The sequence below is a fragment of the Acinonyx jubatus genome, chromosome E2 (genome assembly GCF_027475565.1).
Source record: "Acinonyx jubatus isolate Ajub_Pintada_27869175 chromosome E2, VMU_Ajub_asm_v1.0, whole genome shotgun sequence".
In the NCBI taxonomy this organism is placed as follows: domain Eukaryota; kingdom Metazoa; phylum Chordata; class Mammalia; order Carnivora; family Felidae; genus Acinonyx; species Acinonyx jubatus.
The window spans coordinates 3,118,771-3,146,558 of record NC_069396.1 but is presented as its reverse complement, the minus strand read 5'-3'; the positions used below and the strand labels follow the sequence as shown (position 1 = coordinate 3,146,558).

At 58.0% G+C, this 27,788-nt stretch overlaps 1 long non-coding RNA gene across 1 annotated transcript in view; it reads right to left on the bottom strand.

The window, feature by feature from the left end:
* LOC128313314 (uncharacterized) overlaps positions 1 to 27,788 on the bottom strand; it is a 196,926-nt gene that overhangs the window by 127,983 nt on the left and 41,155 nt on the right. Inside the window, exon 2 of the long non-coding RNA XR_008293834.1 lies at positions 21,945 to 22,493. This is a non-coding gene — a long non-coding RNA (uncharacterized LOC128313314). The remainder of the gene's footprint in view (positions 1 to 21,944; positions 22,494 to 27,788) is intronic.

The following is a 27,788-nucleotide window of genomic DNA, read 5'->3' as shown; positions in this document are numbered from 1 at the left end:
GCTGGTCTGCGGGGGCCGGGGGACAGCAGAGGAGAGCCCGACGTCCAGGCCACTGCCTTGTGACCTGCGAGCCGGGGGTACGTTACAGAAACAGACCGTAGCACGGAGGCACGTCTCTCTTTGCCCGGTTTTTATGCAAAAGTTACGAGCACTACGCAGACGTCAACTGTTACCTAGTCACTCGCTCACCCGATGACACCTAAACATGAGCGAGGTCTTGTCTTCTCCGTCCGTGGTCTGGACGCAATACCAACACTCAGCTGCGGGGAGAGGACGGGTCACACACACGACCGACGAGCGCGTTCATGGGGCCCACGCGATCATACGAAGTATTTTCAGAGTTACTAATGCTTTCTTCAGCCTATTCTTGTACCCGCCTTCCCGGTGGCCTCTTACCAGCGTTTCTGCAGAACAACATTTTTCCGTCACCGAGAACCCTTACCAAGTTCTTTTTCTTTTTCAGTTTTAAATCCCCGTGACTTCAAACTCACTTTTCCTCATTCGATTTGGGAAAAGGGGCAGCATTTGGAAAGTCCCATAGAAGGGACCAGACACTGTTTACAAAAAGGACGTCTCTTCCAGTAACCGAGGCCTTCTAGTCATCGACAGGAGAGGCGGAGGGAGGTAAAGTGGTGGAGATCTGGGAACCCACACTTCTTTTTCTCCTAGTTCGTGTCCGCAACCGGGCTTCAGAGACCGGTGCAGCCAGGGGAATGCTCTGAGCATCTTCTAGCCCGTCCCCAAGGCAGCCTGGGCTCGGTCTGAAGACGGCCGCTATCAGAAGGGAGGCTGGGCATTTTTTAGGATGAAACTGTGCATCTCCTGAGTGTACGCTTTCCCCGGGCCCCCCCTCCCAGCGGGGCGTGCTGGCCACGTCCCTTGAGTAATCCCGCACAAAGAGAGACATTTGTCTGTTCGCGCCCCTCATCCACCTTGGCCATTTGCGAGTCCTGGCCTCCCGACTGGACCGGCTCTCCGAAACCTCGCTGCTGTTGGAGATGAGCACGCCAGAGCTCCCAGATTTCTGCCCACCCCCCCCCCCCCAAAGACCTGACGTCCCCAGTCCTGACACCCTCCACCCACTGGTTAATTTCAGCTTGGCTTGTCTGCGTCTAACGTGAGAGAGAAACAGGCCTTGGACCTTTGAGTCTCTGTTACATAAGCTGAACCTTCTTCCTAAATTATGCAAATGAGATCCTGTCCCCTGCTTGCCAAGAGGGAATGGCCGTGAGCCCACGTACGCCGGGAGGGCAACAGATGGCCCCACGGGATTCCGGTGGCCCTGAGTGTGGTGTGGCAGGGGCTAACACACCCGAACAGGGAGGAGGACGCTGTCTGTGGTGACCACGTGGACATCAACACCAAGGGCAGGCGTGTCTCCCTCCATCTGTCGTTGGCTCTTCAGGGGCCCTGCCTACTGCTCAGACACCATCGGGCGCGGGTGAAGGGAGGCCCCGGAGCCGACAGCTGTCAGCTGACCAGTGGGACCGAAGCTCGAGCCCAGGGGTAGGTTGAGTTATCAAGAGCCACAGACACCTTTCTCGTGCAAGTCAGGTTCCGACCAGGAAGACAGCCGCCTCGATCCCTTCATCGTCCCGTCCCTCGCGGACCACAGCTGACATCTCCAGGCCGGCACGCGCCGGCCAGCCCCTTGCAGCCTCCTCTCCTGCTCCTCCCGCAACCTCAGATACCAGCGGTTGAAGACACTGTCACCTCGAAGGGACTTTCATGTCACAGGTGAAGAACCCGAGGCCGGGAGGGTCTGGAACTCGACAACAGGACCACGTCCTCGGCGGGCGGGCTCCTGCTCGGGGCCACGGGACCGAGGGGCGGTTGGAATCTACGGGCCATGGCGAGGGATGTAGGACTTCGGATGCGATTTCTCGGGTCATGGCACATCGTGTCGGGGTGGTTGAGCAGTGGCGGCAGTGTAGCATCATTTTTTGGAGGAGGGGATGGGGGCTCCATGGATATCCTGTGCTGCACGGAACGGTGGAATCCGCGTGGCGACAGGCAATCACACTGGCGGAACTGTATGACATGAGGGGAGGACTAGGGGGGGCTGGCTTTTTGGGTGGGACGAGGCTATACTTTTAGTGGTTGTGGGAAGGAATCTGGGGGTGGTATGGTGATGGAAAGGAAGGTGGGTTGGGGGTTAGTGTAGGATTCGGGGTATGATGGTTGGGTGGGACTTTTCGGTCCATGTGGGGGGTAGCGAAGGGGTGCCCGGTGTGGGGACTGGATGAGGGAAGGAAGAGGGAAGGAGAAGAGGGAAGGAAGCAGGAAGGAAGGAAGAATGGAGGAAGGAAGAAGGAAGGAAGGAAGGAAGGAAGGAAGGAGGAAGGAAGAAGGAAGGAAGGGAAGAAGGAAGGAAGGAGAGAAGGAGAAGGAAGGAAGGAGGAAGGAAGGAAGAAGGAAGGAAGGAGGAAGGAAGAAGGAAGGAAGGAAGGAGAGGAAGGAGGAAGGAGGAAGGAAGGAAGGAAGGAAGGAGGGAGGGAGGGAGGGAGGAAGGAAGGAAGGAGGAAGGAAGGAAGAAGGAAGGAAGGAAGGGAGGAAGGAAGGAAGGAGGAAGGAAGGAAGGAGGAAGGAAGGGAAGGAAGGAAGGAAGGAGGGAGGGAGGGAAGAAGGAAGGAAGGAGAGGAAGGAAGGAAGGAGGAAGGAAGGAGGAGGGAGGAAGGAAGGAAGGAGGAAGGAAGGAGGAAGGAAGAAAGGAAGCAAGGAAGGAAGGAAGGAGGAAGGAAGGAAGAAGGAAGGAAGGAGGGAGGAAGGAAGGAAGGAAGGAAGGAGGGAGGAAGGAAGGAAGGAAGGAAGGAAGAGAAGGAAAGGAAGGAAGGAAGGAAGGAGGAAGGAAGAAGGAAGGAAGGAAGGAGGAAGGAAGGAAGGAGGAAGGAAGGAAGGAAGGAGGGAGGAAGGAAGGAAGGAGGAAGGAAGGAAGGAAGGAAGGAAGGAAGGAAGGAAGGAGGAAGGAAGGAAGGAAGGAGGAAGGAAGGAGGGAGGGAGGAAGGAAGGAAGGAGGGAGGAAGGAAGGAAGGAAGGAGGAAGGAAGAAGGAAGGAAGAAGGAAGGAAGGAGGAAGGAAGGAAGGAGGAGGGAGGGAGGGAAGGAAGGAAGGAGGGAGGAAGGAAGGAAGGAGGAAGGAAGGAGGAAGGAAGGAAGGAAGAAGGAAGGAAGGAAGGAGGAAGGAAGGAAGGAGGGAGGGAGGGAGGGAAGAAGGAAGGAAGGAGGAAGGAAGGAAGGAGGAAGGAGGAGGAAGGAAGGAGAGGAAGGAAGAAGGAAGGAAGGAGGGAAGGAAGGAAGGAAGAAGGAAGGAAGGAGGGAGAGGAAGGAGGAGGAAGGAAGGAAGGAAGGAAGGAAGGAGGGAGGAAGGAAGGAGGAAGAAGGAAGGAAGGAAGGAGGAGGAAGGAAGGAAGAAGGAAGGAAGGAGGGAGGGAGGAAGGAAGGAAGAAGGAAGGAAGGAGGGAGGGAGGAAGGAAGGAAGGAAGAAGGAGGAAGGAAGGAAGGAAGGAAGGAGGAAGGAAGGAAGGAAGGAGGGAGGAAGGAAGGAAGAGGAAGGAAGGAAGGAAGGAGGAAGGAGGGAGGAAGGAAGGAAGGAAGGAAGGAGGAAGGAAGGAAGGAAGGAAGGAAGGAAGGAAGGAAGGAAGGAAGGAAGAAGGAAGGAAGGAAGGAAGAAGGAAGGAAGGAGGGAGGGAGGGAGGAAGGAAGGAAGGAAGGAAGGAAGGAGGAAGGAAGGAAGGAAGGAAGGAAGGAGGAAGGAAGGAGGAAGGAAGGGAAGGAAGGAAGGAAGGAGGAAGGAAGGAGGGAGGGAGGGAGGGAAGAAGGAAGGAGGAAGGAAGGAAGGAAGGAAGGAAGGAGGGAGGAAGGGAAGGAAGGAAGGAAGGAGAGGAAGGAAGGAAGAAGGAAGGAAGGAAGGGAGGAAGGGAGGAAGGAAGAAGGAAGGAAGGGAAAGGAGGAAGGAGGAAGGAAGGAAGAAGGAAGGAAGGAAGAAAGAAGGAAGGAAGGAGGGAAGGAAGGAAGAAGGAAGGAAGAAGGAGGAAGGAAGGAAGAGGAAGGAAGGAAGGAAGGAAGGAGGAGGAAGAAGGAAGGAAAGAAGGAAGGAGAAGGAGAAGAAGGAAGGAAGGAGGAAGATGAGGGAAGGAAGGAAGGAGGAAGGAAGGAAGAAGGAAGGAGGAGGGAGGGAGGAGAGGAGAAGGAAGGAAGAAGGAAGGAAGGAGGAACGAAAGGGAAGGGAAGAAGGAAGGAAGGAGGAAAGAAAGAAAAGGAAGGAAGGAAGGAAGGAAGGCGGAAGGAGGAATGGAAGGAAGGAGGAGGCAGGAAGAAAGGAGGAAGGAAGGAAGGGAGGAAGGAAGGAAGGAGGAAGGAGAAGGAAAGAAAGACAACGACCCAAACGAACGACAGAACCCCTCCGTCCTTTCTTACCTCAAGTTACTCATTACTGTCATGCCGTGCTGTCCTTGCTTTCCTTCATCCTGCCTCCCCCCCCCACCCCCCCGCCCCCCCCCCGCCCCCCCCCCCCTTCTTCCTCCGTCCGCGACACCTCCCGCCGCACCCCCACGGCCCCTTCCGCAGGACCGTACAGGCAAGGCACCTCCCTCCCTCCCTCCTTCCTTCCTTCCTCCCTCCTTCCTCCCTCCCTCCCTCCTTCCTTCCTCCTTCCTTCCTTCCTTCTTCCTTCCTTCCTCCTTCCTTCCTCCTTCCTTCCTTCTTCCTTCCTTCCTCCTTCCTTCCTTCCTCCTTCCTTCCTCCCTCCCTCCATCCTTCCTCCCTCCTTCCTTCCTCCCTCCTTCCTTCCTTCCTCCTTCCTTCCTCCTTCCTTCCTCCCTCCCTCCTTCCTCCCTCCCTCCTTCCTTCCTCCTTCCTTCCTTCCTTCCTCCTTCCTTCCTTCTTCCTTCCTTCCTTCCTTCCTTCCTTCCTTCCTTCCTTCCTTCCTTCCTCTATCCATCCACCCACCCAGCCACCCACCCATCCATCCATCTGGACCAGATGTGGTTCCTCCCTCCTCTGTCTTGCTAAGAAAACCCCAACTTTGCTTAACTATCCATCCCTCAAGGAGGTGACTCAGACCTCAGCTCAGGAGCAAATTCCTAGGAGTCTAAGACAGCCATCGTAACCCCACTCCCTCCATCGGTGACTGGTTTAGCAATGGCCATGCTGACCCATTTGTGACCCATGGGATGTGGGAAATGCTTCCTCTAACTAATGAAGGAGATACAGGACAAAAGGGTCTCTTTTCTGCCCCTGTCCTGGAACTCCCATAGACATTGTGACCAGCCTGAGCATCTCTACACCTTCCTAGACCTGGAAAAGACCTCACTTCCCAGCACCCTTTGCCGTTGAGCTGGGCTGTGGGACTGGCTGTGGCCAGTGGGCTGTGAGGTGCCATGTGCCCCTTCCTGGGCTGTGCATTTACTTGCCTGCATAAGGCCCTCCGGGACTATCTTCCCCGTCCTGCGGCAAACCCTACACTTGACGGGAGGCTACAGCCGTGGGACGGAAGCACCCTGGGGGCCGCTGCCCACACGGAGGAGTCCTGACCTGGAGAGCCGCCCAGGCTGGCGCACGCATATAATCTCCGTTGTGTGCCCGGCCCCTAAAATGTCGGGGTTCTAGCCGCAAAACGGTCCCACCCGTCCCCACCCGCCGCCTAATATTTCCCCTTCGTGAACCCACGGTTTCACCTAGTGAATTTGTTTCAGAAACTCAATACCGCTCCTATAAACTGACTTTGGGCTGGATGTGGCGCTCACGGAGGCCGGCCGCTCTGTTCTCAGGGGGTGTGTGGGGCAAGCGCTTGAACCATCCTGGAGTCAAAGAAGGAGTCTTTCTACTTGGCTCAGTAAGTCCCGTGCCCTTTGCCACCTGCCAGCTCCTGTGCACCTCACCCCTGGGGCCCCACTGTCCCTCACCGGTTCGTTTCAATCATCAGGAGACCCCTGTGCTCCCCTGGATACCACCTCCCCACGCAGGCATTTCGTGGTATTTTCATATCCACGGCTCACGCGTTCCCATCTGTCCCCTCGGCTACATCCAGAGACGCTGGCTCATTTCTGGAAGCCGGGAGCACCTGCTTGGTTCGCAGATGTGTCTGGAGGGCCAGAGCCGGTGGGATTTCTGTCCTGCCATGGGATCATGGGAAAGAGTCTTGGCCGAAACCGGGGCGCTGGAGTCCCACGGGCTCAGCTGTCTATGACCCCGGCAAGCAGCCTTTCCAGCCTCCCCTGGAACCTTAACCCGTCCATAACTCTCTGGTATTCATATTCTCTGGTTTATTTTGAGCAGTAGTGTTTTAATGCCAGAAAATTCCCACGTTCCCTTTAACGCCTGGTATTTCAGTTTGCTGGACGAAAAATACGCTTTGCCCTTTCTTCGGTACCGTTTTCCCTCCCGTAGAGCGTTGCGTAACAAAGTGCCGGAACACAGGTTTCTGTGTGATTTGCTGTTTTTAAAAGGGGACTCCAGGGTTTAAGTCCAGATATGCCTCAGCTTGAACCCAGGGCTGTGAAAGTCACGACAGCACAGCCTCACTTAGACTTGCGAGGAGGCACTCGGGTCTCCGGAACACCACACATGTGCTGGAGACAGCACCCACAAGCCCCGGGCGCCTGCTGTGCACCGGGCGCCCCTCTAAGGCCGGGTGCCTCAGCCAACACAGTCGCCACAATGATCCCGTGAGGCGAGGGTTATTGCTGGTCTCACTTGAGAGAGGAGGAAAACGAGGCCCAGAGAGGTTGAGCTGCTTATCCAAGGTCACACAGTATTAGATGGCAGAACTGGGATTCACACCCAGGCTGGGATTGATTTCAGAAGGAAAAGAAGTCCATCCAGGCGTCAAATCGATGTCACTGGGGAGGGGTCAGCCAGGGGGGTCACCTTGAAGACCTGAAAACCTCTCTCAGGAGCATCGAGGGCGACTCTTCCTGTCTCTGAGAGGATGAACTAACTCTGAGGCCCTGGAGGTCCCTTCCAGCCTGAGGAGCCGACAGGGGAGGACATCAGCACAGCGCGAAAAGAAGCTTCGAGAAGAATGTCCAGGGAGGCGCCAGCCCGAGCCAGGGAGAGCGTGACGCGGGGCCACCAAAGCCGGCCGTGCCCACGGCCGCCAATGGAAGAGAACGCTAGAGACAGCCCAGGGCCGTGGAGGAGTGTGGCCCATTGCCAAGGAACGCAGGCGGCCTGAGCTGGCGGTGCTGGGGGCTGGGCCGCGGGGGGCTTTGGGGACCAGCCAAGGAGGCGTGGGGTGCGTGGGCCTGACCTCGTGGAATATGGGAGAAAGTGCGGGTGCTCCCCTGATGGGGACGGGCCTTCTGGGGAAAGTTCCAGAATCAGGGCTGGGCACAATCCTTCCGGGTGGATCCCCAGCCCAACTCAGGGTCCGGGCGTGACCCCACCCCCGACCACCGACGCGGCCCTGGCGAGCCTCCGGTTTCCCGTGTGACCTCAGTTTCCTCATCTCTAGAATGGGAGTAGAAACAATCCCAGCCCAACAGAGCGCCGGGAGGAATCAGGGAGACAGGCTTGGCCAGGGTCTGGGGCGCGCAGCGCGGCAGGCACGCTTGAACCAAGTTTTCTAGAAGAAAGTGCTGTCGCTGCTCTCGCCTGCCCCCCGCCCCCCGCCCCCCGCCACGATTTCCAGCGGGGAAGCTGTTAATATTTCATGAGGTTGTGGTGAGGCCGAGATCTGAATTCTCAGCCAAGGGAATCAAACTTAAAAACCCCAGGGGAAGGCAGTTCAGAGGCACCGACAAACCTAACACCCTCCCGGGAACTGTCCGCACGGGGTGCTCGGGCTCTGCCTCTAAGCGCGTCTCACCAGGTGACCGAGCCCCTGTGTGGCACGCGCACTTTGAGGACGGGAACACTTGGAGACGCCCAGGTCACTGTCAATCAGCTCCTGAGGCTGCTGCCTGGAAGAAGCATCCTGGGGGCGGGGAGATAAAAATACAGGGATGGGGACAGAACTCTGGCAGGGGACGGAAAGACGACCGCTCACGACTTCAGCTTCTCCGTTGGGCACTTTGTTTGGGCCTCACAGCTAATCAAACACGATGCCTGGAAGCACCCGTGGCTTACCAGTCGTGATCGTCCCACTCTGCAGATGAAGAAACTGAGGCCAGAAAGGGCGACCCACCTCGCCCAGGGTGACAGCTAGCCAGAAGGCGTGGCAAGGCTCAGAGCCGGAAAGTTGTCTGCTGATAGTTAGCGAAGCCCTCACCTCACCACCCCCCAGGCTCAAGGGCTGAAGCAAAGAGCTAGAAGGAAGCCCCCACCCCCTGGAATCGGGGCCAAACGGCCCCAGCGCCACCTGTCCCCAGGTCCCTAGAGGGGCCCCGGATACTGCGCTCTGAAGTCCCAACGGGAAGTCGAATGAACGAACCAACAAACAAACAAACCCCAGACATGTCCTTGACATGATGTGGTGCTGAAATCCGGACGGGATTGCCCGCGGGGTTCTGCGGGTGACACCGGGCGTGCCTACTAGAGCGGCTCCAAAGCAGGGGCCGTCGTGGGCTGTCACACCTTCCCAGGGCCAGAGGGAGGAGGTGACTGCTGCCTCTCTGGGGCGCAGAAGTAAACAGGGGAGGGTCTTCTCTGCAAAGCACCTCATTTCATTACACCCGTAAGAACTGGAGAGCAAGCCTTGTCCCGGGGGAACGGCACTGCCCGTTGAACCCACCCACAGAAACCGGACCGGCTCGCTCACGGCTCCAAGCCCGCCCGCACCCCAGCAGCTGGGCTCCGCACCTGCAGGACGACAGCTGTGCAGTCACTAGCGGCACAAAGAGGTTTTAAATGCGGGAATTCTAGTGTTAGTCAGGATACGGCAGATTTTATTATAACCTCACATGGATCTTCCTACCTGGCCCCAGAAAAAGAGGTTGGTGCAAAAGGATTTTTCTTTTTCTTTCTTTCTTTTTTTAGTGTTTATTTACTTTTGAGAGAGAGAGAGAGAGAGAGAGAGCGCGCGCAGGGGAAGGGCAGAGAGAGGGGGAGACACAGAATCCGAAGCAGGCTCCAGGCTCCGACCCGTCAGCACAGAGCCCGACGCGGGGCTCGAACCCACGCACGGTGAGATCACGACCTGAGCCGAAGTCGGACGCTTAACCGACTGAGCCACCCAGGTGCCCCTCTTTATTTTTAATGTACTTAATCTTAGCCAATCTATTATTGTCGTTCAGATGTAAGCAAGAGCTATTGTGTCGCTCTTCCCAGAAAATATTTTAAAGTGTTGATCGGCTGAGAGGACTGCCTTCTGTCTCTCTCCTTCCGTCACCACCACTTTTTTCTGTCTGGAATGTGGATGCCATGGATGGGGCTCCAGCAGCCTTCTTGGGCCGTGAGACCTCAAAAAAAAAAAAAAAGTTTGCCAAGCGGAGAAGAAAGACTTCTGAAGACCTTCATGGGGCCAATAGCCAGATCCCCCATCTTTTGGACTTTTACCCTAATGGCAAAAGCAATAATATTCCAAAAGCAAACTACCTGAGCTTAAATTCCAACCCTGTTGCTTCTTGCTATGGTTGCCATTGACCACAGGCAAGTCATTTTAAATTCTCCTTTGCCTCCGTTTCCTTGTCTAAAATACGGGGATTAAATAACATTACTGACCTCACAGGATCGTTACGAGGATTCGACGCATATGTGTACATTGGCAGTAGTAAAGCTATACGCACACGTGTTTATTTTTTACTTATTTTTTTTTTATGCACACGTGTTTAAAGAAATACAATACCCACCCCCCCCCCCAGGGGTGACCTACAGAGCCCATCAAATAGCTCCTGCTTCTTAGACTCCTGCACTCTCCTGGGGTCTTTTTTTCTTCTGCTGCTTTTTTCCTGAGCTTGGTTTTCCATCTTTGTGGCTGGTTGTTGGGCTGGGCACTCTACAGCGAGTTCTCTTTCCCTAAGTCGACCACGAGTGCAGAGTTCACCCAGCACAGCCCTCAAGCCTCTGCCAGCTCTGTGTCACCGCAGACGGTCAAGGTTGCCAGGACCAAGAGTAGGAAGCCTTCGCCATCGTCAGGCTGGGCGAGCCCACCCTCGGAGCCTTGTCCGTGCATTCATGGACGGCTCGGATGAGTTCATCACCGTGCACGGTCTGGCCGAGCAGGCCTGCCGTCACCACCCAGGGCAGAGGGAGTGCCCCTGGGACAGACTGCCACCTCTCAGGCGGGGTCTTCCCCACCCGGACCCCATCTCCAGCTGCCGGCTAAGGTTCCTTCTCATAACATCCCCGCTTTGGCTGCTGGTGACAGCAGGCGCCCGGGTCTCCTTTTGCCGAGAACCAAACCTTCCCGGCAACTCAAGGAGCTGGAGCTGGGCAACATCCGGGGGCGGGGTGGGGGGGGAGGGGGTGCTTCTGGGACATTCCCTGAGTCTCGCATGGGGCAGTCCTAAGTGTGGAAGTCGCCATGAGTCTGTGAGTCCTTCACTTTTGTTTACTTCTTAGGAGCATCTTCTATGGAGGGCTGGTCTGGGAGAGCCTTGGTGCCTGAGAAAGGCGGCCAGATTTCCTGGGGACTGTTTTAATTTGGGATCCTGCCCAAGAGATGCAGAGACAGAATTTAAGTGAAGTCTGTTTGGTTGATGATCCCAGGAAACATCATGGGCCACTGAGCTCAGTCCTGCTATGGAGACTCTGGGACCCAGTGTACATGAGTGCTCAGTTATCCCCGCAGAGGCAGCTGGGTATTTATCAAAGGGTTCCGTTGCCAAGAGAGATGGAGAGAGAGAAAGAGAGGGAGGTAGAGACAGAGAGAGGGAGATAGAGAGAGAGATAGAGAGAGATATATAGAGACTGGAGAGATAGGGAGAGAGAGAGAGAGAGAGGGAGATAGAGACAGAGAGAGGGAGATAGAGAGAGAGATATAGAGATTGGAGAGATAGGGAGGGGGGAGATAGAGAGAGAGATATAGAGATTGGAGAGATAGGGAGAGAGAGAGAGAGAGAGAGAGAGAGGGAGATAGAGACAGAGAGAGGGAGATAGAGAGAGAGAGAGAGAGAGAGAGAGATTGGAGAGATAGGGAGAGAGAGAGAGAGAGAGAGAGAGAGAGAGAGAGAGAGAGAGAGGGAGAGACTGACTGAACACCCAGGACTTCTAGATTGCCGTGCAGGCAAAGACCAGAGGCAGCCCCAGGAGGAGGAAAGCTGGGCAGGTGCACCCTGACGTGGTGAGGGTGAAGGGGTCCAGGTAGGTGGGATCTGCTATGGGGACAGGTGGCAGGAGACCAGGGAGGGGCAGTGAGACCCGTCCATTCTAACTTGGGACACGACCTTCGGGACACGATGGTAACAGCACAGAGCACATTTAGGGCCCTTAGTCGGCAGAAAGGAAACCAAACTCTGACCGCTCAAGGTTGGCTCCCCGCAGGGGATTTCTTCTTCTGTCGGAGGGGAGGGTTGTCCCGGTTTGTGAATCCAAAGTCTGGAGCCCAGAGCTCCAGCTGGCTGCCCATCCTCACCCGCAGCCCCGGCTCCCCCGGTTCAAGGCCACGCCTCTGTCCAAGGTGCAGGCACGGGAGAGGTGGGCCCCTCCCCGCGGGCCTTCGAGTCCACCCGCGTGCTTGTTGGGTGACCGGCCGGGCTCCCCTGCGGCCGCGCGGGCTCCAGTAGGGAGGGGCTGCGAGGGGGGCTCCGAAGCAGTGGCAGGCTCACGGCGCCTGTTTTTGGAACGAATGAATGAGTGAGTGAGGGCGTCACACGTGCACCTTGGCCTCAGGCGGCCCGCCCCCTGGAGCCCTCTGCAGAAGGAGTCTGTGTTCACAGGAAGGTGAGAGAAGCCAGAGGGGCGGGAAGCTTGTCTGGTCTGTGTCCAGATCCCCTTGAACTGACGGAGGCCCTTGCTCCTGCCCCGCCCAGTCGTACGGCAGAAGGTTCGCGGAACGGAGACAGGTGTTGGCTCCGCTTCCCCAGCCCCTGGACCAGGTCCCCCGCTGGCCCTCCAGGCAGAGGCCAGGTGTCTCCGGAGCAGCCACTGAAGACCTTTCTCCAAGCGGAGCCCATGAAGTAAAACAACCAGCCCAAGGTCACTGACCAGGAAGTGGCAGGGCCAGCGCTCCAGCCGCGAGAGCCCCGTGGCCCCGTCTCCACTAACGGGCTCTCCCTAAAGGGCCAGCTGCGGAAGCGGAGGTCAAGGCCGGGCTGAGTGGCCGGTCGGGCTGCCCGGGAGGGGTGCTGATGCTCCCCGGTGCCGCTGGTCCCCCTCCCTCTGGCATGAGCCAAATCAGAGGGGCGTCTTACACCCATTGTATGGATGATGAAATGAGGGCCCGCAAACTTAAGTGGCTCCCCCAGATGACAGAGCAGGGGCGGCGGGGGGTCAGGGTCTAAACACAGGGCTTCCTGACCAGCCAGTCACCCTCAGACCTAGCCCGTCCGGGTGCAAAGTCAGCCTTAAAACTCGTGACCCTTTTGAAAGAAAGAGCCGCTTTAGAGACAGGAGGTCACTGAGTGTTTTGTCCTCCCCGGCACGTCAAAGCAAAACGAACTCAACATAGCTCCGCAGCAGGGCCGTGAAACACGGCAACCTCTGTCCAAGGGGGGGCTACAGATTGTGGCTCCTTTACGGGCACGCCTGCGGGGAGCCCTGGCTGGGCCCCACTCTGCTCCCCAGGACCGACGTGTCAGCCGGGGGCCGTCCGCCTGGGTCTCTTCACGACGGATCCAGGTGACCCTGGCTCACGAGGAAGGGGACCCACAGCGCGGAGCCACCGGGCCCCGGGGTGAGAGTTCCCGGTACCACCAAGCTGACCCGTCCTGTCTGTGGAGGCCAAATGTGTCCTCAAGACCCGAGCCCGGGGCTCTGTCCGCCACCACAGGGAGAACTTAGCATGAGGCCCAGAGAGACAGGCGACCTGCCTGTCAGTCTTGCCAGCTGCCCCCGGCGGTTTGCACCCTTCTTTGCTACTGGGACCCCGGTGTCACCCCAGATTCCTCTGCAGGGACAGGTGGCTCTGTGATGCCCTTCTGGCCAACGAGGCATAAACTGAGGGTTTCCGGGAGACCCCCCTCTCTCCACCCTTCTAGTTGTCCGAAATAGTGCTGGGTAGCGAGATGGAGGAGTGTGGTTGTGAACCCAATCGTCTGGAGCCAGACCCCTGCCATTTACCAGTCCTGTCGCTTCTGCATAAACCCCCCCGGGCTTCGGTGCCCTTGTCATAAAAGAGCTGCTTCCTCACAGCTTGCTGGGGGCATTAAATGAGCTAATATGTACAAAGCCCTTGGAACAGCAGCTGGCTGATAGGAAGGCTGTGAGGAGGCTGGAGGCCAGGCAGCCCTTTCGCAACCACGAGGCAGACAGGCTCTGACAGCAGGGCCATCCCACTCTCCCTCGACAGTCTTGCTGTGGGAGACCAAATGCTCGTTAGTTAGCTGAGCTTGTACGAACAGCGCTCATTTGTTTCCGATAAACATGCCGAAGCTAGGCTCGTCCTTGTCGAGGGCTGCACGAAGAGAACTGGCTGGGGTTTGAAAACCGGCGGGGATCGTGTGGCGTGTGTAGAGGCCGGCCTGACGGGCAGTGCTGAACTGCTGTGTCGGGGGACATGTCACACAGCTCACTGGTGACCTTCACAATTAGCCCGACATCTCGTTAAGTTACTTGGAAACCACAGTCCCCAGACCACAGCTCCTGTCGGTGTCGTGGTGGAGACCAGAACTTCTGCAGGCTCAGTGCTCGGGCCCAAGCCCTGGTTCCACTCTTTGCTGGCAACGACCTTGGTCTTTGTGCCTCGGTGTCCTCATCTGGGAAACGGGGATGATCATTATCGCACCTCATCCAGTGTTGTTAGGATCTGATGAGTTAATCCGTGGAAACACATGGAATGTCCGCGCACAGTAGGTGCTCAGGCGATCTTTGCTTCAATATGTTGCCAGCGGTCTGTGCAGTGATGCGCCCAAGGCCACCCTGCCGGGAACTAGATGAACCCCAGTCTGAGTAACGCCCCCTGCCCCCGCCCCCACCCCCGGCAGCCAGTGAGTCTGAAGATCCTGCTTCTCCACTAAAGCACCTGCGGCCTCTCCCCGGACTCAGGGCTGCTTCCAGATCCACCTCCATCTACATCTGTGGCTTCTTTTTTATGTTCATTTATTTTCAAAAGAGAGAGGGACAGAGCATGAGCCAGTTAGGGGCAGCGAGAGAGGGAGACACAATCTGAAGCAGGCTGCAGGCTCCGAGCAGTCAGCACAGAGCCCGACACGGGGTTCGAACCCATGGACCGTGAGATCAGGACCTGGGCCGAAATCGGACACTTAGCTGCCTGAGCCGCCAGGCGCCCCATAGAGTTGTGGCTTTGGCCAAGCGTCCAGCCCCACCTGAGCCGCCTCCATGACCCATCTGTAGACAGGTCAGGTCATTCCCGGAGGTGTTCCAAGCACCGAATGCACACTTTTCCAACAGAAGGAGCAGCTCCCTCCAAGATGGGCCACGACCCCATGTCCCGTCCCCCGCCCCCCAGGCAGCCTCGCTCTCTTGCTACTGAGAGGTCAGGCCTATGTCCCCTCCCCCTGAATCTGGGGCTTTGGGACGCTTCGTTCGGTTGAGTGCCGTGGGAATGCCGCTGTGCCTTCCGAGCGAGGCCAGATCACGGCACCGCGGGCAGCTCTCCCGGGGTCCTCTCGGGACGCTGGCCCTGGGGGAGGTGGCTGTTGCTGGAGACACCCAACACCGAGGCCACTGTGCCGGAGGGGCCACGAGTGCTCCAATCCACAGCTCAGCACCGAGATGCCGCAGGGAGAGGCCCCCAGCTGAGCCCTTCCTGTATTTCTCCCCGCAGGGCTCTGTCCCTGTAAACATAGCACCCTGCCCCGCACCCCTACGGCCTGTGGTGGGGGGAGGGTGCCCGGAGGACGACGCTGTGCCGGAGCCTTTGTGGGGGACGGGGCGGGGGGTGGAGGGGCACAATGGAGAGCTGGGTGTGTGGAGGGGCCAGCAGCAGGGATGGGGGGTCGGGAGGGTCACATTCCACTCCTTTTGGGCACCAGGGCGGGTGCAGGGCAGAGACACACAGGAGCTAGCTAGCGAGGAGGGAGGTCAGAGTGACATCGGAGCCCCTGCCGCCTCCCTCCCCTGCTCGGCTTGCCACTCGGTCCCTCCCTCTCCCCCTCCTCCCCACTAAGGTGCTCCCTGGCCTCTGACACTCACTGCTCATCGAGCACTCCCTTCACTACCCAGGAGATTCTCTGCACCCTTCACACTTCCTTCCTGCCTTCTCCCTCCACGTGGCCTCCCCTCCCCACCACCCCCCCCCACTGGCTATGGGGCACCCCCACCTTCCCAAATCCCCCGATTGCCCCCCACCTCCAGAGTCGGGCCTCAAAGGTGAAGGGGAAGGTCGGGGCTTGCTGGGGGAGGGGTGGCACAGTTGAGTCCTCCGGCTCCACGGGACAGGGGAGCCCTGGGGCCACCGCAGCTGCCCCCCTTAGACCACCTCTCACCGGGCAAGATCATTGCCAGCTTCCCTTTGGAACAAAAAGACCGCGGTAGGGGGGTGGCCAGATTGAGCCTTGACTCAATCACCATCTGAGCCTGTGATGGTGAACATTTTAAAGTTGGGGACAGAAACGCCTAAGAGGAAAGACTTAAAATTACGGAGAATCCCACTTTGTCCAGTGGGTGTTGTCCCTGGAAAGGGAGGGAGCCCGAGATGGGGCCATTGCTGGGGCGGGGGGAGGGGGCTTGTGTGTCAGGTCAGAACAACACGGGCCGCAGTTTACCTGCAGAGGTCAGCCCTCCAGGTTTGTGCTCCCAGAAGACGGACTTCGAAGCCCTGACTTTTCCCACACTGGGTTCTGGGGGCTCTCAGAGGAGGGGAGGGGCGTGGCAGCCACAGTATGCGGGACCTGGTTGCTCAGGGGTGTGGACCCCAGTGCTCCTGTTACTGGAGCCCCAGTGGTGGCAGAGCCCCAGGGGAGCGGGAGCTGCCCCTGAATGTGCACCCTTCTCATCACAGAACTGAGATTCCCTCTCCCTGACTTTGCTGGAGGCTCTGCTTGATAAAGGAGCCTTGAAAGGAAGCGCTACTGGCTCCCCTAAGACTCAGCCCTCCTGGCCTGGGTCTGCGACAATCCCATGGCAGGGGGGCGGGGCAGGGGACCTCCGAAGTCTCCCCTGGTCACTGCCTGGAGCCCTGAAACTCCCCTGCTCTAGCTGCTTTGGTCTGCTCCCTCCCACCCCCCAGGTGGCTTCGCTCGGGACACAGGACTTCAGAATCAAGAGCCGGGCGGAAACTGCGCCAGGGTCGCTCGTCCTGGAAGCCTCCCAGAGCCCGTGGGCCCCGAGGTGCCCTTTGCCCGGGAGGCGTTGCTGAGCACAGAGACTCACACGGGGAGGGGACTGGGGTAGCAGTCGGAAGCAATTTTCTGCTCCCAGGCCGGGAAGAATTACATTGTAGGAAATCAGTGAAGGGGGGGGGGGGGCGGGGGGGGGGGAGGGAGGGAATGTTCAAGCAATTACATAAAGTAATTTGCAAAATCTGCACATGCACAGGTCGCCCTGTTTTTATAAGGATGAGAGAAAATAAATAACAGTAGTAACAGTAGCTAATGCTCTCACTGCTCCTCCCTGACGTGTGTGTGTGCGTGCGTGTAATTTGCACACAAAAATACCAAGACGTGAAAAGCTGGTACCTCTCGGTGCACTTGGGTGTGCCTTTTCCCCTCCTTTTTGTGCTGCGGCACTTTCCAGATATTCTACGACAAACACAGGGCACTTTGCAAACCGTTTCCATGATTTGTTTCTCAAGAATCCCAAAAAGTCGAGGCTCAGCAGCCCCCCTGCAATAGAGAGACGCCGACATGGGGATCGAAGCCCTGAAAGCTGAGGCCGGCCTTTTCGGCCCCGGCTCCCCTCCCTCCCCCAGGACCAGCCGGGTCCCGCCTGGTCCCTCCGCGGCGTTCAGCCCACTGCGGTCGGTCGGGCTTTCCTGGAGCAGCTTAGCGGAGGCCTCGGCGCGTCCCAGGTGCTCAATATGTGATGTTACATAAAGCTTTTTCTAAAGGATGTTTCACCACCTCCCCCAGCGGCATCCAAGCCCAACACGAGCCTTCCCGCCTCTGAGATGGCCCTCTCCCTCCTGGACACTATCTGTTCCTCCGGGGGGAGGATGGCACATGACACAGCGGAGACCCTCTGGGACCGAGCCCGGAGCCAGAGGCGGTGCACGGCCCGTCCCACCTGGAAGGAGGTGTGGGGTCCCCACATTCCGGGTCAGGGGACCAAGTCTCCGAGAAGCCCAAGCCGGCCCCCCCAAGCCACACAGAAGCCTTCCCTGTCTCTGTTCCTGCTCCCCTCCCCGTCTGTCTTCATGGCGGATACGCTCTGCTCAGGAAGCTACCCTGTGCCACCGAATAGTTACACTGTTGTTGTCGTTGCTGTTGCTGTTTTAAGTGAATCGGTCGCCCAGCTCCGTTAAAGCCGGCAGGCTGCGGGCCCCCGAAGCCAGCACCGCAGACAGCCCGCACTGACAGGACCTGTCTGGATCTTAGCAAAACAGAGCTCTACCTCGGAGGGCGAGGGGCTGGCTTTAAGAATGTTATCGTTTCACTGAAGGAAAAAAAAAAGAAGACGACAGGCCCAACTGTTTGGTCAGCAGCGAAATCAATTTATAAATGACCCTTCCCGTGTGTCCTGTAAACTTTCCCTTCTGCAGATTCTGAGGGTCTGGGTTCCGGGAACATTTTGTTTAAAAAAAAAATCATACGTTAAGTAAAACGAGGAAAACGTTCTGCCGTCAACATCGTAAGCGAAGTGTACATTCCCCGTGAGATACGTGACTCGTGTCCACAAAACTGTTCCCGGAGTGTTAATGCGTGAGTCCCGAGGGCAGCCACTGCCACGCCCGGGGTGACCGTGCCACGTTGATACAGAAGCGACCCCGTGGGTTGTAAGGGACCTCTGTGTACCTTGTGACAGGCACTGGGGGCTGGGGGCGGGGGGGACGGAGCAAAGAGAATTAATTACTGAGTGACTTCTGTGGGTCCTGAGCTCAGCCCGTCCCTCCCTCCATGTGCTCTCCCCGGGAGCCCCAGGGGCCCAGGCGCATCTGGGGTCCTGCTGGCAGTTACGGTTCGGGGCCAACGGCTTCGCAGAGAAGCCCTGGGCTTGAATCCCAGCTCTGGCACTGGGGACCGGGGACAAGACGTGTCACGGGGCCACACCAGGGCGGGGTGAGGGAGGCACTTCCTCTAGCACCACGATTAAGGGGGCACTGGAAACTCAGCCATCAAGACAGAAACTGTACTTCTATATTAAAAAAATTCATAATGAATGCAAAACCCCCACGATAAACAAAACAGCAGAATTTTGCAGGAAGGACAAGACCTGACCCTCCCCTGCCCGAACCACCTTACTCGCCCTGAGCCAGACCTGTGTCCCGTCTCTGCTTACAGATGTCAGATTTTACTCTGCGTGGATTTATGTTTGCATTCATTTAGACCTTTCTTCTTGACGCCTGGGTTTTTTCAGCACCTCCTTCAATTCTGGGCCTGAGGCAAGGGTTTCGCTCCCCTCCCCTTGCTCCCTGCCCCCGGGGACAGTCTCATCCTCCGAGCCTGGTGTTCTCAGAAACCCCAGCACCAGCCACGGCTTCCGGGGGCCTGCGGCCTCAGAGCGACGGTTTGTTTGCTCACCCACACGCGGTGTTGTGCGTTCACATGTGCAAAGACCGGGGTCAGGTCCTGAGACGCCGGTGCCCCCCGACCCCGAGCTTGCAGTGTGGCGGTGCAGACAGGACAGGATGTGGGAGGGACCCCAGTGGGGACAGGCCTGCCTGCAGTACATATGACTGAGCAGACAGGAGTGCGTGCGGGGATCCATCCTGGACCAGCGGGAGCCCCGGAAGCCTTCCCGGAGGAGGCGACACTCTCCCAGGCCTCGGGGAACTTGACAAAGGGGAGAGACAGCACATGTCTGAGATAAGTAACAAAACGATTGGCTTGAAGGAATCTCTGTGAGCAACGCCTCATGTCACTGAGGCAGAGGGAGGGCTGTTACAAGGTTCTGAGACGGTTCTGGAAGATGGACACATCCTTCCCTTTGCAGGGAATTTCTGTTTTCTTTCTGGCTGATGCACATGCACACGCGTGCACACACAAGCCCCCAGCAGCCGTCTCTCCTGCCCAGGATCCAGGGGCCATGGCGGCCTTCCTGCCCCGAGGTCCCCACTCAGGGGCACTTGCTGTCCGGTCACGTGCCCTGGGCCCTCCTTTCCCCCAGTCTCTGCTCTCTGCTGGTGTCCACTCCCCACCCACACTGCAAAGGCACACTGAGCCAGGGCGTCTGCATGTTACTCGGGCCTCATTTTTAGGGGCCGTAAGTCCAGAACTCTCCCATAGAATTCTTAAATCCTTCCTGAGCCCCTCCTGCCTGGGAGCAAGCCCCCAAATCCAATCAAAGAATGCCGCCCAGAAAGTCAATCTGCTTGAGCGAAAACTAGACGCTCACACCTAATCACCCATCCCAAGGGTGAAGGAGCCCCGGGCAGCCACAAAGTGGTGGAGGATTGGTACATGTGGACGTGGAGAGATGCCCGTGATGTCTACCGTTAGGCTGAAAAAAATCAGGCTCCAAACTCGCAGCCCAATATGATTCCAATAGCTTTTTCAAAGCGAGTGTTTATATGAAGAGACGCCTGGGGTGGGGAGGGCTGGGGGGCCGCCGAACGCTGCCTGCACTTACTTAGGACGGGAAATTGGGAGGGGAAATTTTTTTTTAAAAATACATCTTTACGGTTTTTGGGAATCGAATGTTCTACACGGGCATCTGTTATCTTTGCACCAACAACAGCAAAAGCCCAGCTAAGCTGTTTGCATTTAGCACCGTGGGTGAGTAAGAAGGAGCTGATTTTCTAGGTAAATCCTGATTCTCTCTTGTAACATAAGCTTCGTGATGGAGTTACCCGTCTCTGTTCGAGTTGCGCATTTCCTAACTGACCTGGACTGGAAGCCAGACGACCGGTTTGTCCCGAGGCTCACGGACCCGATTTCTGACTGTGTTCGTGCCCCCCGGTGAGCGAGTGGGTGGCCACCGAGGTGCCACGTGGCTCAGAAAGTACTGCTCTGAATCTCGGAGTCTCTCTGCACGTGGCGTCTGGTCATATCGAACCCTGTGCAGGCTTAACTTCTTAACGCAAAGGTCCAGCTTGACACCCACTGAAACTAGACCTTCCAGAACCTCCACAGTTTAAAGGGAAAAAAAAAGGCATTCTCTTTGTGCGCCTGTCTCTGTCTCCTTTCCATTCCTCTTCATTGCACATAATATCGGAGATGATTTAGAGGAAGTAAATATTAAAGAGCAGGTTGCCGATGAAACGTGTAAAATCGGGGCAAAGAGGGGAAGTCATCAGAACACGTCCACTGACTCTACGGAATCCCACACAGCCTCTGGAGCGCGTCGTAAAGCGGGCTCCGAAACGTATTTGCACAGTGCGTTTACCTCCCCACCGTGAGACCCCGGAGCAGTGGACGGACGCTAAGGATCTCCATGCGGCGGGTAGACCCCGGGGGCCCGCAGACCCCTGCCAACACTTGGCCAAACCTCCCAACAGATCCGTCTTTCCCTCGCCCCACACATGCAGACACAGGCACGCATACGCGGCCGCCGTGGGCACACGCACACGTGTGCACACACACGCAAGCCCCGGCCAGACAAGCGCGTGTTTATGTCCGTGGTCAGCAGCATGAACAGCACTTTGGCCCCACTCGGCGCGGGTGATTCATGACCCTGGTCCGTCTGGGCCAACCTGGGGTGGTGGCCAGAGGCCCCCGGGGAGGCTGGACGCTGCTGGAGAAACGATGGAGGGGATGCGGCCCGTGGGGGGATGTCTCGATTTGTCCGGAGCCCCGTTTACAGCCTGTCCATTGTGCCCCGTGTCCCTCCCCCCCGCCCTGAGCAGGTCCAGCTGGAAGGAGACAGCGCTCGGAGCTCAGTGGGCGCAGACAGGACTAAAGTAAACACAGTGCTCATCGGCAGGCAGTTAGCAGCCTTTGGACAGATGATCAGCGTTGAGCTGGTGACGGACCACACACACGAGGCCCCCTCGGACCACACAGGCATCCGCCTGCCCGGCCTCTGCCTACGCCACACGCACACAAGGCTGGCCTCGCCTCACCGCGCCTTTCCCCCGCGCCACAGGAGATTTGGAGAAGCGTCTAGAAACGCCTGGATGTTGCAGACCCATGGCTGACCCTGGCGTTTCCAGGGGCCCCCGCTGGAGCCCCCTCAGGTCAGGCCCTGCGACAGAGACCACTGGCCGCGAGAAGCCGAGGGGGCAGAGTCTCGGGGTCACAGGCCCTCTGGGCCTTGAGGCCTCAGTCTCCCCCATCTGTGAGCTGGGACGCTCACAGCAGCTGGTGTGCGGGGTGTGTGGACCCAGCCTCCCGGGGCCATGGCTCACGGACCCCTCGGGCCCCCGTGTGACTCTTACTGTCCCCCAGCAAGTGGCCCACATCCCGCTGAGGCCGGTGCCCTGAACACCGGCCACCCTTTACCAGGCGGCCGCCGTCCTGCCCCCACCCAGCTCCCAGCGGGCAGTGACCTCTGCAGACCAGTCCCTTCAGGTGACCCTCAGACACAGAGGCCACCTGGCACACTTGAGGCTGTGACCTGAAAGCCCCACCCAGTGGGACGCCCCTGGGGAGCGCTCGCTAACGGCTGTCCCTCCCCCCCCCAGCACGTTCGCAGAGACCCTGCCCCTCCCGTGAGGACTCCCCCACTTCCGTGGGCTGGCACGAGGCGGGCAGGTGCTCTTCCCCGTCGGGGCCCCGCTTTCAGACACCCCAGGGTGAGGCCCCGACCCCCCCGGGCCACTCTGCCATCTCCAGAGGGCTCCCGAATCCCAGGCCACCTCCCTAACGGGGAGCCAGGTGAATAAAGCCCCTGCCCGCTGGCCAAGGCGGGGCTGGCGGTGGTTTAGGCTCCAGACGCGCCTAGCAAGGGGGCCCATCTACTCAGACTCACCAGGCTCATCGTGGCGAGGTGTTGCCCCCAGGGCGATGGGGGGAGTGCAGGCTGAGGCCAGTCTCCATCCCGGTGACACCTCAGAGCACCGCTCCGGGGTGGGGTGTGTGGCCTCCGGCCGCCCACAGCACCATCTGCAGGCCTTGCCTGGGGCCGGCGGCTGACCGGGGCCATCTGTCTTCATTACGCGGGTTTATTTGGGGAGGCGAGCAATGGGGGGCTGTCATGGCTGAGAGAAGGCTTGATCTATCGGCAGACACGCTTTGAAGCTCCCTTCAAGGGTGTAGCTGTGCAGATTGGAGGGGGCGGATGGCAGCCCTGGGCGCACCCCCATACAGAAGGGTCTGCAGGCCGGGGGCCCCCCGGGAGCAGGCCTCCAGGGGAGAAGCAGGCGAGAGCCGTGCCTTTGAACTCTGCTCTGCTGCTCTCTTGGCCTCCGCGCACCACCCAGGCCACTGTTTCTGAGGTCCGATGCGTTTTTAACGCCAGGAGAGGTCTCGGTGCAGCTCGAGGACGTAACGGTGAACATCAGGGCAGAGGCCTCGTAATCTGGAGGGGGAAGCACACAAGAGGCAGAGAAGGAAATGAGATTCTCAGAGAGTAGGGAGAACACAGGGGAAAACGGGGCTGGGATGCGGGGAGGCTGGGCAGGCGACTTCCTGGCTGGTGGTCAGCAGCCCTGGGCCCGGGCTCTGTTTGGATTTAGAGCTCAGAAACTGCCTCCTGAGAATCCGTTCTCCATTACCACGGGTCATCCTTCAAGGTCCAGCTCCCCGGTGCACCAGTCCTCAGTGTCCTCATCTGCACAATGGGTATGATAAGGGTACCGAGCTCTGAGGACCGCAGGAGGTCACACACGAAGCCCCAGTGAGACCCGGAGAGCCGGCCACAGTGCCCGTCCCCGCGGGGCGACCCTCCGTGTTCAGTCCGTGTGGGGCATAAACGCACGCTGGGGAAGATCTGCCACCCTGAGCAGAGAGGAAAGATGCCGTCCTGTCCCGACTCCTCGGGATGGTGTGAAATTATCAGTGAATAGTAGGGAGGCTTCCCACAGAGGAGGAACCCTGAGGTCACTAAAATGGGCAGGGCTGTGCTTTACAAAGGCACAGAGGGAATGGACTGTATTAGCGTAATAGAGGGAAGACCTGGCCGGAGGGGAGAGAATTCACCGGAATATACTTTCAGGACCCGTGGTCGGGACCCGTGGGAGGGTGACGGCTTTCATCCCAGTGCCCAAGCTGGCTTGACCTTCCCTTGGGGCTGGGGTCCAGGCTGCATCCCACGGGAGGGGTGACGAAGGCAAGTCACGAATCTCCCTGCACTTGTCCGGGAGAGGGGTCTAAAACCCCCGTCAGCAGGAGGACGGCGAAGACGGAATTCTAAAAGTCGAAACAGGTGCCTGATACAAAACGGGTGTATCATCTTCCCATTCCCCTGGGTTCCCCCATCTCCCAAGTTTTCCTTTTCTTATAAGACCACTAAGAGGTAATGCAGAGTCACTTAAACGCTGGAGAGATAGGCAGTGAGGACGCGGGCATTAAACTGAGGGTCAGGCCTTGTCCCCGGCGCCCGTGGAAGCAGATGAGGGTTCGGACCCGAAGCCAGAAGCACGCGCTCTGGGCCTGGAGCTCCTTCCCACGTGCAGGCCTTCGTGCACCCGAGGGAGCTGCGAGCCTGCCCAAAGCAGGGCCTGGGGCGGAGAAGGAGGAAGCACGGCCTCCAGAGAGGAAAGACCCCGTGTCTTCGGGATCAAGGGCACAGCGACACCTGCCACTCGCTGAGCGCCGACTCTGGGCCCGGAGCCTCGGTTGACAGAGCCCTCAGGTGACCGGGCTCGGGACCCGCCGTGCCCTTCGTTCACCGCTGCTGAACCTGGGCATCGAGAAACCGCGACCCTTCCCTGGCTGGGTGCCCGAGCTAGAGCTCCAAGCCTGGAAGGTTCAGCGGGGGTGGGGGTGGGGGGTCGTTCCCACTTCCCAGCAGATGTTCGGTGCCGGGCAGGCCGTGAAACAAACCCCAGGTCCCTCCAGCGCGGGAATCACATGTGCCTGTCAGGGCCCAGCGCAAGCATAACACAGACCCTCCGCTCCCGACCTGGCATGGGAGGCGTTTTGACTCCCGCTGCGAAACATGAAGGTCGTGACCCACCGGCTTCCCCAGCTGCCCTTTCCTCACCAGGGGAAAATCTGACAACAGACGTGTTATTTATGAAGCTAATGCAATCCAGAGGCTCTCGGCGCACGGGAGGGAGCGGGAGAGAGCGCGGGAGAGGGGTCTGGCCCCACAGAAACCAGTTTCACTGGCTGCATTGTGAGCAGGACGCACACAGGAGGGCGGGGACGAGGCTCACCACGACCAGCAGCCCGGTGGCCGGAGAAGCTCCAGCAACCAACACATCTCCACCCAGGGGCCGCCGGTCCGGGCACGTTTTCCCAGGGCGGCCAGGGAGGCACGCAGGACACATCCCCTGATCAGTTCTCTCCTCGGAGTCGTGCAAATGGAAGGGAGGAGCCCCCTGGGGCGAGCGTTTCTGTGGGGCAAAGACGGTCAAAGCCTCTAGACTGCCACGTCATTCTCATGCAGGGACTTTGCAATGGGCTCCTCCTGTGAGGAAAGCTGAGTTGGTCGCTGTGTTTTTCTCCAAGGACATTTTTTCTTTTCCCTCCCTATAAGTGTATCGTCTCCAAAGACTCGAAACGTCACGGAATCGACATCAGACAACGATTGGACGCAGGGATGCTCCTTTGTTTCTCCACATTTCACTGAATGGGGATGACGAGCAGGTGTGGAAAGACACAGATGTTGTTCACACGGACCTGGTGTGATGCGGGCCCCCCCCGCTCACGGGGTCTGTGATCCTGGTTGGGTCACTTGACATCTCCTTCGCTGGTGAAACGGGAGGGGACTGGGACTTAGCCGCACAAAGCGGGCTAATTAGACACGAGGACACAGATGTCCCGGCAGAGCCCGACAGGGAGCAGCCTACAGGCACTCGTGACTCTCAGTGTCACATCTCCAGCTGCAGACCTGTGACAAAGGGATCACACACACAGATTATGGGGCTGCCTCTTGACAGCTGTGTGACCTTGGGCAAGTTACTCAACCTCTCTGCGTGCCTCGGTTGGTTTCCTGGTCTGCAAAATGGGGAGGACCTATGGTGGGGAGAAGGGTGTGAGTTAATAGATGCAAAGCACTGACAACACCCCTGGGTCCTGGCTAACTGGCATTTATTGCTGCCATTAGAGGGAGAGTTACCACGCCCACACCTTTAAAATCGCTTAAAACTGTTTCTTTACACACACACACAAAAGCGTGGCAAAAACAATAGCAACAAAAAGGGAAAACCTCTATTCTGATAAACCCTATTTCAAGGCACTTTAGTCACGCGTCCATGTTTTTGTGTCTTTTGTCACAAAACAGCCCCTCGAGCTGCTCGTCTCGCAAATACGTGGGCTTGCAAACAGGCTGCGTGTGGCCTGGGTGAGCTGTCCCCTTCGTGGCGAGGATCCCCGGCAGATCTCGACGGTCCCACATGAGGGGGCGCCTGTGTGCACGGGCAGGTGCCGTGTGGACGCGGACGCTGGGCATCACGGAGTCCACTGCGGGCAGCGTGTGTCCAGCATCCACCCTGCTGTCTCCTGGGGATTTTGGTCTGCGTGGGGTGGGGGCCGATCTCTGCTCGCAGCCGGGAAGACAGGTCCTCCACCAGCGCCTGGCCGGGCTCTGCTTCCTGTTTACTTCAGAGAGAGAGGCTGGGGCCTGCGGGGTCTGTAACCAGCCCTGGGTCTGAAACCAGCCAGGCCCCATGAGCGGCTATCACCCCATCGGCCCAGATAGGCCGCGGGGCTCTGCCGTCCGTCAGCTGTCTTCCGTCGTCCTTGAAAGTTCCCTGTCCTGGAATGTCTTCTCGTGAGGTGGATCCGGCCCCCGTGGCACGGCTCACAGTTTCTGCAGGGCTCAGCTACGCGTTTCACCCTTATTTGCAAAATTAGGACATACATACTCTTTTGAAACGACTTAAAATTTCACGTTGAAAATTTCCGGAAGAAAATCATCAAAGGAGAAAGGAGAGAGGAATGATCGTCCCACCCCAAACCTCGTCACCGAGAAATAACGCTTTGGTCAAATTTCATTCAACGTCTGTCTGCGCAAATTATACCCGGAGAGACCCGTGCGTCCTAGGAGACAAAAAGGGGACGGACCCGACACGCGGCTGCTGGCCTGCTTTTGCTTCTAGCTCAGCGATAAGTGATTTCACAGCACCATCAACAGCACCGCACCTCGAATCTCCCTGGGTAAGCTCCCCAGGTGAGCAGAAGGTGCCCACACGCAGAACACAGATGTGTCTCAGCAAGGAGTGACCGAGTTTCCGGCCACTGACAGGCTGCACGTGGGTCCCATTCCTGCCTCACACGGTGTATCACCTGACCCTCTGCCAATCTATCGGTCTGCCAATGTCATAGGTAGGAAGGAGGAGCTCATGTTGCTTCTGTCTTAAAAATAAAAAGTACTTTGCACATAGTTACCAGCTGCTTACGCACCTATGGACTGGCACATCTATTTAAACCCCGGGTCTTTGGGCTGCAAATGCGGCTTTCCAAATATGGGTCCAGCCCCACCCCACACCTCCTTGAACCGGCTCGTCTCTTTCTCTCAAGAGATGGTCCTGCCTCTGGTGTTTGGGCGCTCCTGTAGATGGCGAGGGCGGGGGGGCGGCGGGCTCCCCACCGCCTGAGGGTCCGAGGGTTCCCAGCCCTGCCCGGGAACTGCGCTGGTCCCTCCCGTGAACAGCATCTCGAGCGCCAGAGGATGCTGGAAGCACGTGGCTAATTCCATCTTTGTTCCAGTCAAGCTCACAGAGACACAGAAGGCTAAGGAACTTGCTGAGGGTCGCAGAGCAGGACAGCGGCAGAGAGAGTAGCTGAGCTGTTTTCTCCGGCCCATGGAAACTCACAAAGGACACGTGAAGCTGGTTAGACACCTGACTTTCAAAAGAAAATACTTTCTCAAACTATAGACAGATCGATAGCTCCTCAAAATCTTCCTCAAAGGCTCTCCTACAGACGTTTTCTCTAGCTGCCCAAGGAAACGAGAGCCACTGTCCCAAACCTGTTGAAGTGAGAGCCTCGGGCGTTGTGACCACAGCCCTGCTGGGTGCTGGGGCTCCCGGGAGGCAGGAGGCCTGGCCCAGCCTCCAGGATGTCCCTGTTGACTCAAGATGTCGCCGGTCCACAAGGCAAAAGTGGCTACAGCATAATTTAATTGATATAGACCCAAATTAGGCCACGGCATTCACCCTTATTTTCTTTCCCTCCGCGAGCTGCTTTTAGACACTGGATTTTCTTCCTGCAGAAACGCCTTTGCGCGAAACAGGGGAACACACGACATTACAATGACCGCATTCGCCTTCTCTCCCGCCCTGCCTCTCCAGCCTCGGCCACCTGCTTCCCAGCCGCCCCCCTCGCCTTCTTGTTACTCTTCAGAACTTCATTCTCTGTATGTCTAGCCCGCAGATCTCTGAAAACAAGGCTCTGGCATCAGTCAGTCACACTCTGGTACGAACTAGTCCAACACCTTAAAGGGTTGAGCCCTACCGAGAAAGAGCATTCCCCCCCACCTCTTATTTTTTTTTAAAGGGGACATGTTCATCCATGAGCTGGGCGTCCGGGATGTGGGCATTGGGGCAGGCACATTGAGTCTGAAAGGAGACGTCTCAGCTCTACTGAAATCAATCCTTAAATTTCACCTCACTCCCACCCTCCTGCTTGTTCAAGGACTCCTCTGTCCTCAGGATGAACCAGCAACAGGGGGCCACATCTAATCTCAGGGAGACTGGGTCGTAGA